At 47.8% G+C, this 15,851-nt stretch overlaps 1 protein-coding gene across 1 annotated transcript in view; it reads right to left on the bottom strand.

Annotated features, from left to right (window-relative positions):
* The window catches only part of Cals (calsyntenin 1), a 276,874-nt gene that overhangs the window by 259,840 nt on the left and 1,183 nt on the right, over positions 1-15,851 (bottom strand). The gene's annotated exons all lie outside the window — the stretch shown is intronic.

The raw sequence follows: 15,851 nt of genomic DNA, 5'->3' as shown, positions 1-15,851 counted from the left end.
TTTTTCCCAAACTCCGTCTCGCTGTTAGATGCACCATTATGCCTGCAGAAGTAGCATACGTTTACGCAAGCATACAGCTTACGCTAGAGCATCTCTTTACCATCCCTTTCACCGCGCAGTGCCTGTGTTTCCAAGAAAGCCTTGCCACCACGGACTTACATTCACCGCTGAAACGGCACCGAGTGAGTCCGCTGGTGACCAGACCTCTCGCAAGGCCAAGCGCCAAAGCAAACGAGAAAACGACTTTGTGGCTCGACGCCAGCCTGTCGTCGCTTTCAGAGCGTGCTTCCTAAACGCGCTCACGTATTGCTCTCCTGAGAAACAATCTTTGCTCATCCCCATCCCCCGAACTCCTTCACAAAACAAGCGGCAACTTCCTTCGTGCAAAGGCAATGAAGTCAACCATTCGCGCTCGGAAGCTTGTAGTAACGAGTACAAGTTGATCGGGCAATCTGGTTTGCACACACGATGAGTGTATGCGTAGCACGACAAAATGACCGAGAAAAAACCGTAGGTCCCAATTGTCGGACAGGGAAGGGATGCCCCTTAAATAATATACATACGTAGGTCAGCAAACACTGTGGAGCCCACACAGACTCACTCACGAAACATACTTTGCTCATTTGGCTTTTACAGACTCGGACTCACGAAAATTTTTCCCGAGTCGGACTCACACTCACGAAAATTTTCTTCCACCGGACTCACTCAAACTCACTAAATCAATACTCACCGGGACTCACTCTAGACTCAGACACGTGACTCGACCGGTATATATATATATATATATATATATATATATATATATATATATATATATATATATATATATATATATATATATATATATATATATATATATATATATATATATATATACACGCCCCAGCCTCTCTTTGTTTGCCTGGGGCGACTCGAAGGCGAGAGCTATTTTTTTTTCATTCTATTTTTTTTTCTCAGTCGATCGTGTTGTCCCTATCGACCATTAAAGCTCTCTGTACCTGACGTGTTGTTGCAGTGTCTTCTGACGGCGCTTCTGACCAAGCTACGAAGTCACGTTATGTGAAGTTATCGTTGCGTCATCTGTGATCGCGTGGCTTGCACGAGCAAAGCTCCTTAGGCCCTCGTTCACGATACCCGGCCGTTGCCGTCGAGGCTCACTTAATTGTCGACGCGGAAGTGCTAAACATCTGTGCGCAATACCGTCTACATAGCGTACATAGCACGTATTTGGTTTAAAAACATATTCACAAACATTATTTACGTCGTTTATCATTTCATAAATAAAGCTTCGCTCCATAATCATCATTCATTTCGTGAATCTGCGGCCATTTTCGGACCATTCGTGTCGACGCGGACGCCGGCGGCCACTTCTCGCGCTTCATATGCGTTATCTATGTAAGGCTTTCGCCTAAAAGGAACTTTACTGCAGGCGAGTTGCAGTCATATCACCATACTTGCAGCTTTCATCACGTTCATCGCGACCAGTCTGTCGGTACGCGACGCACCAGCAGTAACGCGCAACTATAGCAGGCAGACAAGACCCGACTGCCAGCGCTCGGTGCTCTGATGAAGAGCGGGCAAACCGAATAACAAGAAAGTTGCGAAGGGTATACGAGATACGCCGCCACCTGTCGAACCCTTCAAGGGCATCCGCCGTGCGATAGGCGCCAGGCCCAGCGTATACTGGCTTCATTCAGGCGCGCACACCTGGCTGCAATCAAGGCTGTGTGCGCGCGGGATTAATATACAGGGGAGAGGTGTTGGCCGCAAATCGGAGCTGGCAGTGCACTTGAAAAATCAGCTGTTCATCCTGACGCACGGTGGACCATACGGTATACTCAAGCACCCTCGGCCACAAGCCAACCGGCCAATCTGCTCACTAATCCCCGACTATAAAACTCCCATTTTCCCGGTGATTAAGTGCCAATCTCGGTGATTACGTGCCAAGGAAACGATGAGATTGTTACAGGCGAGAGCCACAGTGGTGATTGTGGATTAATTCTGGCCACGTGTTATAAGTTATTGTTTCGTTTATTAAGGTGCATCTAAATCTGAGCACATACAGCAGGCTGCGAGTAGGCCACACGTACAAAAAGAAGTGAGTGTACTGTAAAACTAGACATGCAGCACGTTATTCTGAGTACAGCAAAGCATGTGTGCATATTGAAAGCAATAAAGCGGATCATATTGCATTCATTATTACCCTTTTAGTTCTTCTGAATCCATCCAGTTTCCGCAGTGTTGAACAGAAAACCCGGACGATCAGTGTTAACTGCTTTTTCCCTGTCTCGTTTCTATTTCTGTTGCGTTCGATCTCTCAAACTCGTTGGCTTTAAATTTCGCGAAAGTTTTAAATCGCCTAATCTGCAAAAATATTAATTATCATTATCCTTCGCCCAACACACGATCAGAGCATTCGAGAATGAGCATGGATCTGCCGAAGCGGCAGAGCGGCTAGCGGCTGAAGTCTATGCAATCGAAAACTCGACTACCAGTGTATAGTCTAGAGCGGTGGTAATCACTCGGCAAGCACTACTTAACCAGGAGCTCGAGAGAAAAAAAAATGCAATGTCAGCAATCGATAAAGCAAGCAAGTCATCATAAGTGAGGTCTTACTTAATTGTTGCTCAGTGGCAGATGCTGCCATGAGGTTCTATAGTGGGCATTGTCCAATTCCGCCATGCTACAGTGTGCTAGAACATTCTAGTACACTCTAGCCGTGCAATCATATTGGCTCTCTTGTGAGCTTTGTCAGCTCTGATTTGTTCAGTGAAGAGGTTAATGTTAAGCAAGGTAGTTCTCTCTCTCTGTCTCTCTTTTTAACAAGAACGTCGCATTGAATCGGTTCCCTGAGGGTGGTTGCCCTACGCGTCGCTTTGTGCGCAGAAGTGATAGCCCCCCCAGGACCCCAGCATTAGATAGACGAGCGTCACGGAGGCAACGGCAAAAATCACTGCAACTTCCACCTGCGCGAGCACTCGGCAACGCTGCAGTGCCAAGCAAGCGGGCATGCATTATTTTCACGGGCATGCATCCGCCTCGTTTCGCAAAGTTAAGCGGCGGCCGCACACGACGCAATCAGTCACGCCACCTCCCCTCCTGGCGGCGGCTGCATAAACAAAAGCATCCTCATCGCCCAGAACAGCAGCATTACGCAGTCTACGAGAGAGAGAGAGAAGAGGCCAGACACCCTCAGTGGTTGCAGCGGTTCGGCCAACAACTGCAAAAGCGGGCGAGACAGCGGCGGACGCGCCCTGTGGGCGAGGAGGAGCTCGAGCAGCAGTGCATCATGCCGCCAGAGTTAGACGGAGAGCCTTCGAAGAGAACCTCAAGACAGAGGACCACAAAGTGGCACGACGGATGACCTCCCCGCCTTTCTGTCCACACGAGTACGTGGCACACTACGACGACTGCGTGACGTCTCAAGGGCGGCCTACACCTACTCCGTTTCATGTGTCTACGAAAAAAAAAAAAGGTTACTTTGTTTATTGTTTCTTATACCCTAAACGAAGTGGAGCGCGAGAAACTGCGGCGGAGCTGAGATGACGCGATCGCCCCAGCATAGGCGTGGATCGAGAAGGCCTCTTTGGCGTTCGCTGCCCCCTTACATTTCTTGTTTGTAGGAAAGCAAAGCATGGCGGCAGCACACAAACTGCGTTGAGAATGAGTAAGGAACGCTACTGCGGGGAAAACCTCATCGCCGACAGAAGAAACCGCGAGTCGGTCAGCAGGTACAAAACTTATGGGGTCCTTAATAGTACTCGAAGGCGAAAGCAGTCTTTTTGTCTCTCTCTGTTAATGTGTTGCCACCCTCTACCCCGAACCCTTGCTGTTATTTTTTTAAGTGTGTTTAGTGCAGGGACTTATTTTACGTGACTTCCTGCACATCAACCACTTAAACATGTACTGTGGCTCGCTTCCCGGTGGACTGCGCAGAACATTATAAAATGTGATCCGCAGTATTTCTTTTGTTTTATTATACTTTATTGAAGTCACCCTCAGATTGCTCATGTAGAAAGTTCCTCTACGACATGACCACGTCCGCCAAATACGGTAGCTAATCGGACCCACGTATTACAATTCGTGCCAGCCTTTTCTTTTCCGTTAACGCTGAGAACGTAATAAATATCAATCCGGCACCATGCCCACTATTGTGATCTATGACACACGTTCCTGCGGACGAATTCACTGTCGGCATGCAGGACTTGACGTCGAGGTATCCACCTCCACCCGCATACCATGGGATAACACATTTCGTCAGATAAAAACAAAAAAAAACGTCCCGAGGATTTAAGAACGCGATGACACGATAACGGCTTGCTTGCAAGGAGGGCGGGGGGGGGGGGGGTGTGATACGCGCTTTGTTAGAGGCGCCAGATTCAGGAAACGGCACTTGCGACGAGCTTCTGCTATGCGCCTCTTATCAGCGAATGGAACGATACAGAGAGGAACACAAAGCGGTTATAGAAGAGGAGGTGAAATGAGCGGCGGAATGCGAGGACAACGCAGAGGATAACCTCCGTCTGCTGCGTTGACGCACGTGCCTCCAAGTACTGACGGTCGGCATACACTTTCAGGCCGTGAACCAAGTACACATTCTCGCTGGATGACGGATGGCGCCTTACTTGATCTAATCTTCGCGCTTGGATACCATGAGACGTTCTTTATTACGCTTCTCGAGGTTTCCCCGGCTGTCGTATTTCCGAACACACAGGTAATTGATATGTATTCACGCTCACGCGCGAACTCTAAAAAAAAAAAAAATATAACAGACACGCCCAACCACACTTATCTCGACCGACACTGCAAAATCAGTTTTACGCCCTTTGAGGCACACACACTTTTGTTCCACTCACGAATAGCCGCTTGCCTATCTATAGCGCTCCTTTCCTTGCTTCAAAGCCCTGCACCCAGTACTTGCACGTCCCAAGCAGATTGCATGCTCTCAGTATCAGCGTGAAGCATTCCATTCGAGATAGGAAACAATTCTTGATAGATAAGATGGCAGACTCACTGTCTTTGTGAAAGGAAGCCCGAGCAAGCCATAGAGATGAGGATTATAAGCTTGTGTGGCGACCGAAGACATTCCATAGGGCACGAAATAAATAGCTAAATAATCGAGTTTTACGAGCCAAAACCACGACATGTTTATGAGGCAAGCCGTGATGGAGAGTTCCGGTAACTTTGACCATCTGGCGTTTTTTTTTAATATAATGTGCACCTAAATACAAGTACACGGGTCCACAGCACTACGCCTACATCGAAATGCGACCGCCGGGAACGAAGCCGCGACCTCCGAGTCAGCAGCACAGTACCTTAGCGCCCCTAGCAACACAAAATAAGAGTGCAAATTTTTACAGTTCATAATGCTCGCGGGTTGTGCAAGGCGTTGTGGAATGGGGTCGCTTAGCAGAGCCTGACATATATGTTGCGGAAAACTGCGCTGCATAGCTGTAACAAAGAAACTGGTAGGAAGAGCCACAGAGCCATCTGAAGTCACACGCTAAATGTTACACACAAGTCTGCAGAGTCTACGTACATGATTTACAGCCTGGCCGGTCGGAAATGACGCTCCCCAAGGTCGCAAGCAACGGATTTCAAACTTTTGATGAAATACACACTCAATGACAAAAGTACACCCTCGATTCTGCTATCCAGTGAATTCGCCACACAGACGCGGCATATGTGCACCTTCAGCCAAGGGAAACGTCAAAGTTGCGAGCCTGCGGATTCGCACACGACCAAACGCTTTTAAAAAATGCCACGTTAGCAGGCTAAAGCCGCGGCTAAGCCAGCATTTCACAAAAAATAACGACGCACACGTAGCCCTATAGGCGTCGTTGACACATGCATCAACGTTGGATGGCCAAGAGCACTGCAGACAGCGATCGATCGACGACAGCACGACCAACACGACGCATGCGTTGTCCGAGGTGCAACACATGCCGCAGAACCACGCCTCCCCCCCCCCCCCCCCCCCCTGTGATGACACGCAGCAAGTCATCGTGCGGTACGATCTGCAGCTTCTGCTGCACTCAGTGGCTCTCTAAGGAATTTTGACGATCGACTACAGCTCCAACCAGATAGGTATATACTGTTCACCAAATGTGGCGCTTTGATGCTACGAAAGAGGATGTTTTACCGGGGCATTGGTGCTTTGCAATTCAACAACACTTGTTGCTAGAGTAGTTGGTTCATTACACGAGCGAAAATTGGCCCGGCACAGAGAGGACGGGGACGAAGTAGCCCCCTCCCTTTTATTTTTCGTCATACCAATTTTTTTCCTTCGCAAAGCTGTTTGTATGACGTTTGCAGAGGGGAATTTGGCCGTTTTCTTCGCTACTGACTGTGTTTATAATATAAACAATGAAATAGAAAAATGTCTCTGGTGATGAAGCCATCCGAGCTAAAAAGCAGCAAGATGGCGAGTTGGGCCAGTTGGTTAAGGCATGCGCGAGGAACGATGTGTCTGTTTTTATACACCTTTTCTCTTGAATAAAATATCGGTTGTGAAGGTAAGCGCTGTCCGGTCTGCTTTATACCGCCTAAGTTCCGGTAGCTTAAAGAAGAGTTTTAAAAAAATAAACATAAAGGCCACCTGCTCACTATGATGGCTGCATACAATAAAGCGGCAGCCAGGATGACGTGACTGCGGGCACCCGGTACTCATCAATCCGTTTCCCTCCTCTCTTTCTCGCGCAGCCAAACGGGTGAGCCCACTCCAGCTGCTCACCCTACTCGTGTTGTTTCTTTCCGTTGTTTACAAATCACCGAACAGACAGGTATACGTGGCTTCCAGCTCCCACCCCAAGGCACGTGCCGCCACACGCTGCACTCGTCCCACGGCACGCGCTGGCAGGAAGCCCAGCGTTGACTGCGCGGCAACGCATCCTGCGCATGTCGCCTCCCACCATCTCCGCTAGACACCAACAACCACCGTTGGGACGAAAAAAAAAAAAAAAAGGTGTGCAGACACGTTTCCTGGAACGCAATGCGCCTCCTCCAGATGTCGTCGGCGTCGTCCGCAGAATGTCGCATATACCGATTGTACGCGGTGACTTCTGAACGGTCACTCCCATAGTAAAGTGGGTGCTATGGGTAAGAATAATAATAATATATTGTAACTACCATAGTAAATACTCTAAATCATTAATCTCTTTTGAACGCTTCCTTGTTTAGCAGCCGGGTACCATGTACCACAGGGTACCATAGTAAGTACTCTAAATTATAAATCCCTTTTGAACGCTTCCTTGCTTTGCAGCAGCATTCGTATGCCATAATTTTTTTTATGGCGGCGCAGCTTATTGCTTTCCCAAAATAGCAGAGCGTTCCCAGGAAGGCTTTGCTCTGTAACAGTTTGCTGTCTTGACGTTGCCTTGTAACGGCCGCGAACTCGCTCACGGCGTAATTTTTGTCAACGCGGCCTCATCAAGTGCAAGACCCAAGGACGGCTTCATGCTCTGCCATATATAGTAGAGTGCATCGAACTCTAAATCACCGAACACTTGCTCTAAACTCACGTCGTATAGTCTAAATCATTGAACATTTGTTCTAAACACTAAAAAAAGTCCCGGCTGCGGCGGCTACATTTCCGATGGAGGCGGAAATGTTGTAGGCCCGTGTGCTCAGATTTGGGCGCACGTTAGAGAACCCCAGTTGGTCGAAATTTCCGGAGCCCTCCACTACGGCGTCTCTCATAATCATATGCTGGTTCTGGGACGTTAAACTGCCCATATAGATCAATCAATCAAACACTAAAACAGATAGGCGGTGGTGCAAACCATTAATTAAAAAAAGTGCGCTGTGGGAACTTGGAGACACCTGTAGACTATTTGGTGTGGATATTCCAGGACACCATCGGTTGAAACTGCCGCCCACGCTCTCTGTATTTATAGGACTGTTGGTCTGGGCAGACGAGAAGGGCCGCCTTTCAGCCCTCTCGCGTATGGTTTGGATTAGCAGTATAATGCGGTGTTGTTTTTGTGTTGTTTTGACAGGCCCACAGCACGTGGCAGGTGTCCGCACCTCCCCACAGAGCTGGAACTGCCCAATGACCGTATGGTTGAAACCCTGGATCATTGTAGTAATCTCGTACCCTGCAGTGTGTTCGTTGTTTGCTCTACGCTTTCTACAGTAAGAAGCCATTGAGAGTTACTTTCTGACGGATTTATGGGTGACACCATCGTGGGCTCTAGCACGACTTGTTTATCAATTTTGTAATGTCGTGACGTCAAATCTGAGAGCTCATGAGACGACCAATACACCAACAGAGACGTTTTTCGTGCGCACGCGTACAGCACACAATACACGCTCATTAGGTTGCTACGTCCAGACAGAAAACGGCAACGTTAAGAGGCCATGATAACCGAACTTAAGCGCATCCGTAATATTAGCTGTAGAGTAAGCAGTCGTGAGCCATTTTGCCGTCCGGATGTCCATACGACTAGACAGCTGCACCGCTAGACATGTCGAATACGACTACGACACAATCAGCGCAGTGCATATATGATGTGTCCCATGAGACGGGTACTAAACGCATACTATACGCACGGCATCGGGTATACACGGAGCACACATGTGCGATGGCTGCGGTAGATGTTGAGTAACACACAAAAAGAAACTGTCTGAGATTTCGCACGCCAACACCACGAGATCGTTTATTACAAGGCACGAATCCGTCGGGGCACCCCGGTATGATTTTGAACACCTCTAAAGTTTTTTTAAGGAGCACTTAAATCGGACATCGAAGTCCGTGATGCCCCTGCACTTAACTTTCGTCGAAATGCGGTCGCCGCGGCCGGCGGCTACCGCATTTTTTACTACGTGCCGGCCCACGTAGTAAAAGAAAAAAAGATCACGATAAGAACAAGCCCATGGCATGCGCATATCCACAGAGCCCTACAAGCACGAGGGAAGAAGGGGGGGGGGGGGGGCGGTCGACCTCTGGCATTTGTTCCCGTCTCGCTGCCGAAACGTGTAATTAAAATAAAGATTAATGAACGCTAACCAGTTTATACACCGAAGTCGCAATCTGCTCGCTAACTACCCAGGGTGATTCCAGCGAGACGACAAGGGCTGCGCGGGAAATCCTACATAGAAGGTAAACATGATTGATTGATTGATATGTGGAGTTTAACGTCCCAAAACCACGATATGATTATGAGAGACGCCGCAGTGGAGGGCTCCGGAAATTTCGACCACCTGGGGTTCTTTAACGCGCACCCAAATCTGAGCACACGGGCCTACAACATTTCCGCCTACATCGGAAATGCAGCCGCCGCAGCCGGGATTTCAACCCGCGTCCTGCGGGTCAGCAGCCGAGTGCCTTAGCCACTAGACCACCGCGGCGGGGCATATAGAAGGTAAACAGATAGCGAGCGAGAGAGAGAGATCACAAGCCTGAAAGCGAATGTGAGCCTCCCCGTAATGGTAACCACTCGCTAAGAATACATGGTAACAGCAAAACAAGGATGCCCTATACCGTAAACGCATGTGTAGGCTTCTGCTTTGAAGACAAGAGGTCGTGTCTCGGCCGCGGGTGGTCATCGTTAATTGCCAAGTTCGGCGAAAGCGTCACTCTGGTCGAGCGAGTTAAACTTCCTTTGTGGCGTGAGCTCGAGACCACTGCTAGCACTAAGTACGAAAAATGGAAGACTAGCAACAATCCGCCACGTTTGGACCGCGGAAAAGGCTTTTCCGGTTGGGCCCGCGGTTACAATCTACGACAAGAAGGCGAGGAGAAGGAGTCATCCCATTGCACTGCTTATAGTCTTAAACATTGCGTTCGGCGGGAGGTACGTAATTAGGAGTTAGTCACGCAACGAGATTAGCGTGCCAGGAGTGAACGGTTGTTAAATTTCAGCCAGCTTGCATCAGAGGATAACACACCGAATCATGTAAAAAGTTTACTGAAAAACATATTTGCACCTACTTTAAAGACAGCGCCACCATGAAGACGAGAAATTACACAGAGAAAAAGAGAGCTTCCCTATCGATCCTTCATGCTAATCTTTGTTCACACACACAAAAAAAAGAAGGACAAAATCATTTGTTCTAAGAACGGCAGTGCAGCACAAAGATATATACTGCACAGACGTTCTCTGTAAAGACCACACTTTGCGACACAGACAGTGCTCGGTAATTGAAAAAGCGGGCCGCACACGAGCAAGGAGGTTGTGACAGAGTAGTTCCAACGGTAAGAGCGCACAAGCTGACGGATCGACGGTGAGAAAATGAGAGCCTTTCTTCCTCGTCCAGTTGGTTAGCGCCGCTTCAGCTTCAAGCAACTGCGTACGACCTAGCTCATGCAGAACAGGAAACTTTGTTGCACATTCGTGGCACTTGGAAATGTCTCGCATTCAAATGAGGAGCGGGCAACTATTTGTGGGAGACTGCGCAGCAAGGTTTTTCGCCGTCGAAGAAAACGACATAACAGTCGCAACCGCAACTCACTGTCTGGCAGACAGGCACGGCTTGATCAATTACGGCGTACTCTATTTTGTTACCAGTGATGTTGTAATAACAAAAACCTCAAAGCATTCATATAGATAAACATACATAAACATACATATGCATTCTGATTCACATACGTATGTGCGGAGTTCTGACTTCTCTCCTGATCGTGGTTAAAGGTTAAGAAAAGCGCTGATTTCTGCACCGGATAAAGCGTACAAACACAGCATAGTGGGGAGAGTGAAAGACAAAGGACGAGTAGAAGCTACCTTTTCGAACCAAAAAAGTATATCCCACACAACCAAGCGCCATGTCGGTTATACACATATTTGCATTAAAAAAAGCAATCAGGTACCCGCATGCACAGGTAATCGAACCGGGTACCTTCAGCATTGGAGGGACATTCGCCATCACTTGCTCACCACTGCAGTTGACGTGTCTCCTAATACGCACTGTTTCTCTCCCATAACCTGTTGCACATATTTCAGTACGCTTTCCGTTTCTCCGTGCAGAGTAGCAAACCAAGCATAGCTTGCTCACGTTTTCCTGGCTTTCCCTCACGACTTTTTTTTCTCTCTATCTCCCTATTCATACTTCATTCACCTAAGCCTATCAAGTATCTTTCTTTAATGCCGTCCCACAGAGATTTCTGAACCTGCGCTTGGGTCCCTGCACTCAGCACCGAAAGCACCGTGAACAAAGCGAGTTCGTGGCAACGCATCTTCGACCTCTGGCGTTCTCGAGCGGCGTCACATTAGCGAACGAACGAATCTCAGATCGGCGTATGGGGGAACATCACGTGGCTAAGCCCGACATACTGTTACGAAGGCGCCGTCGTCGTCAACTACGCCAGCGGCGCACCACCGCCGGCAACGGTGGATGCACGCGCATCAACCTTGCCGAGCCCGCCGGGGCACTGGCATGGCGAAGAGGGGCGCGCGACGGAACGCAACTACCCCGCACCTGCCGTGATCACGGAAGCCGTGATGGGATACTGCCGCCTCTCGTCGACCATAGGTCGGCACTTTGAGAGACTACTCACTCATACTCACTCACCACAATTTTTGCAGCCTTCACCCTCACTCACGTTCATACTCACGTCTACTCTCACTCATAGGCCCTCACTCACGTTCATACGTCTGCTCACACTCACTCCTACTCACTCACGTTCATACTCACTCCTTGTCACACTCAGAGTACTGACTCACGTTCAAACTCACTTCTACTCACACTGAAAATACTCATTCACGTTCATACTCACTCCTACTCATCACTACTCACTCATACTCACACTAACCACGTTCAAATGAGTATGAATGAGTGTGAGTGAGTGTACTCATGAGTGAATATGCCGAGCTATGACCGCGACAGAACACTGCCGCATCACGAGCATCGTTCGAAAGCTGCGCAACCACGTATACATGCATTTTCGAAGAGAACAGACCACACACAGGCTTAACGGCAGCGTCATAGTACTATACAGGCACCCAACGCCCATATGAGTGTGCAAAGGGTGTCTACGTTGGTGGTCACGTGGCTAAAACATCAGTTCATTTTCATTTTTACTTCTTAAAGACCCCACTGAAGGGGCATTACGTAAGGGGGTGGGCACTTACACGAAAAATAAAAGCCATGTTTTATTACGTTGTAAAGTAACCAGTTAAAGTGGTCAAAAAGCAAATGTTGAAGGACAGGTTATGGCTTAGATGTCGCTGGAAAGGCCCTTCCAGTCTGTGTACGAAAAAAGAATGAAGACGAAAAGGTGACGGTGCGCGCATGTGGGCGAGCAACTTGTTGCGGGTGATCGGGTGCTTAATAGGTGAGATCGAATCATCCAGATATAAACGGGGTTCACAAAAATGCGACCGAATCGATGAAGCGTCTTTACTCGTATATATATATATATATATATATATATATATATATATATATATATATATATATATATATATATATATATATATGAAATAGATGATCAGAGTTTCTTCCGGCTACCGTAATAAAAGTGATAAACTTCGAGAATAGTGCAGTATAGGAAACAAAACAATAAAATATTTATTTAATCCTAACAGTTTCGGCTGGTGGACCAGCCTTCTTCGGAGGATGTAAGTGAAAATATATATATATATATATATATATATATATATGCCACCGGCCAGTCACTAGCGCGTGTTAGTGTGTATGTGTAACACACAGTCACCAATAACGTATCAAATAACGTGTCGCGGTCGGGTAGTGCTCTCGCTACGCCCGTGCTGCCTAAACTGTATTCGCAACTCAAACGAAGACGAGAGGGCGCTGCGGAGTTGCAGCATGGCGGATTCACGGGTTCCGCTGTCGCTAACACAAATATTGAGTTTCAAGCAGTGTGGTTGCAGTTCGCGCTGCTTTGTAGAAGGGGAACGAGTCCTTGACGCGGAGCATCTTGTTTTAGTCGGCCCCAGTGGTCCCGCAAGCGCAAGCGGCGTTCTTGAAGTAATCGCGTTGTGTGTGTAATGCACAAGGCGCACTTCGTCTCTGCGAAATTCGTTTACATACTTCGGGCACCTCATCGACATGTAGTCACCGGACACTAAGGTCATTTATTTCTACGAGTTAACAAGTTAAGAGTGGTGCCTCACCTGAAAAGAAGAAATATGCTTGGCCGTTCGTTTTTTCTTTTTTTTTTTCACGGGCGGCACCATCCTGCCGTGCTTCTACCGTATACGACTGGCGCGTGGACTGTTTGGACCTCAGTACGCAGCTTCCCTATATCGCCGCTAGGTACCGCATGAATTGCTGGAGTCGCGACACACTGGCTCGGTCAAACACTGACACGCACTGCATAACTGCGTATTCTCTGGGGCCAAATTGAGTTCTTACCATCATCGTCACGATACAAGAAATGAGGCGCTCAGTTCGGACACCGCCAAGCTGTGCCATCGATATCGATATTAGGCGAGTGTCACTAGCAGAGTAACCGCGTAAGCCAAAAAGAAGTACTTCGATCAGCAGCATGCGCAAATTTTTCCAACACGTAATCTACGGGAGTCGACGAAGATAACCATCAAGTCATTGAGCCAATAAACGCGTCAGCTTCGTAATAACTGCGCGATAGACATTATCACAAGATCGCGTGCACAGCATTGGTCCGCTCATCGCTCTTGAACAGCCGTCTTCGGAACAAGCACACTCACGCACACGCAAGCAAGCACGATACTCCTCACCCGTAACTACAAAGAGCAGGTCAGAGTAAACCTGTAATATGGCCAGGGGTCGCCTCGGTGCGGCATCCGACGAAAACGAATCGGCTAATGGTGGAGTTGGGAGAAGAGGCGGTAGATTGGAATCCTACGATAATTGCGCTGTTACAGAGAGCATGCACACGGCTCGACCGTTCTTGCAACACGGGCGAACGAATGTGGCTTGGTCAGCAGAAATCCGCCAGTGAAGCTGGACGACGAAGGCGGGCGACTCGCTTTTGAGCTCGCCGCCGAAACGGGGCTGACTTCGCGATTATTAGCGCGTTTCTTGTTGTTTTTGTTTTTCCCCGCTCCCGTTCTGAGTATATACCCCGGGTTAGCTCGCTTAATGATGATCGTTTCGGCGGCGTTAGACGGTAGCAGCAGCAGAAGCTGCTGACCGGGTCACACGCGGCGGCGTCCGGCAGCTTGCTTTTTTATCAACCCATGGTGACGATTCTGACCCAAATACGGCGCGAAGGCTCGAGAAATGCACCGCACTAAAAGAACCAGAAAACTACCACAGTAAAAACAGTATCGAGTCAGTGTGAGACAGATATAATCTGACGCTGAGGATCCGGTTTAGTTGCGTGAAACTGGGGGTTCTTCGTTGCGTACTCGTAGAAAAAAAAAAAAAGCCAAGCATCTCCACGAAGTGTATTATGACGAGTGGGCAAAGCTATACGTTTCATATCGGTGAGTAACCGTCTGTGTACCGAGCGTTGCCTCATATAATGTAAATTGAGCGACAAAGTGCGTATGGAAATGTAAATTTGTTTTTCCTTCCAGCGGGCATCTCAATGAGGATTTAGAAAATATCTGAACTGAAGCACATACCTCGAAACCGAGAGAGAACCTGCCACCTTACTAGTAGCAAGTGACAATTTGAATATTGGTAATTCGTTGGGACATACAGAGCTCGACGTATGCATTAGTGATACAGATTTTCTTGAGAAACCTCAACATCTAAATAGATTTTTATCAAAAACTGATCAATAATCATTTCGATAGGTTATTTTCGCTGGAAGCAACGATCTCTTACCTTACATTTAGTCTATGTCTACGTTAAAGTCTACTGTAAAACTCTGTTGTTGTTGTTGTTGTGTGTGTGTGTCACATATGCACACACACAAACGCAGCAACGGTTTTATACTGCGACCACAACGAAAGACAAGGTACGGTCACAGGGACCTTCACACCTAAATATGTAATCCCGTCCACTGAATCGCGGCACGCCTCCCAATCCCCTGTAAAAGACAGCCGTGCCAGATAAATTTTTGAAAGAACTGTGGGAACTTTTTCTCCGCTATTGTTAATACTAGGCGTACTAAGAGTTAAAGGTTCGTCGTTACTTCCCAAACCATTGCGTTCGGTTGAGCAGCGATGTAAGACTCGCTGAAGAAATTTACCAGAATTTTCAAGTTTCTGACCGAAAAAAACAGCCACACATAGGTGGATCTGCATGATGAGGTTTATGGTAACGACGATTAACCGCTTGAACATTTTAGAAGTGTGATGTCATGAAGTACGGCACGGTTTGAAGCCCATGGCACGGCTTTATGCTCTCCCATAGTACAGTACCTCGTGCTCTAAATCGTTAACAACATTTTCTAAACACACTTTATCACGGCGTAGTTCTAGTGGCCACGGCCTCATCAAGCGCTTTGAGAGGCACACGGGACGATTTTATGCTCCCATAGTAGAGTACTGTGTACTCTAAATCGTCTACACCTTTCTCTAAACGCACAGTACAGAGCGTTTATGCAAACTCCAATTTTGGGAGAGACTGAAGATTGTCGGCGAACCGGACATCTTTTTTTTCTTGGGTTGTGATCAAGTACAGTTGGTAGTGAGTCTCCTTAGGCACGGCTCATATCACAAGCACAAACTCGCAACGGCAGTCAAACCACCCTCGGAAACCAGAGCAGTTTGATAGAGCAACGCCTTCCACGAAATTCTCGGATTAACGAAATCTTGCCCAAGTTTGCCACCTCATCGAAGACTGACTGACTTACCGTTCTCAGATTATTAAAATGTTGCGTGTAGAGAAGCGACTAATTGATTGGGCTTAACATTCTATATTTACTGCATAAAGGTTAAGAAATCGCAGAGCTGAGAACTTTCCTAAAAATGCGTCCAAATGATATAGTTCATTACCGGGTTAAAAAGCCCCCTGAA

This window comes from Rhipicephalus microplus, chromosome 3 (assembly GCF_043290135.1).
Source record: "Rhipicephalus microplus isolate Deutch F79 chromosome 3, USDA_Rmic, whole genome shotgun sequence".
Lineage (NCBI taxonomy): Eukaryota > Metazoa > Arthropoda > Arachnida > Ixodida > Ixodidae > Rhipicephalus > Rhipicephalus microplus.
This window is presented reverse-complemented; position numbering and strand designations above follow the sequence as displayed.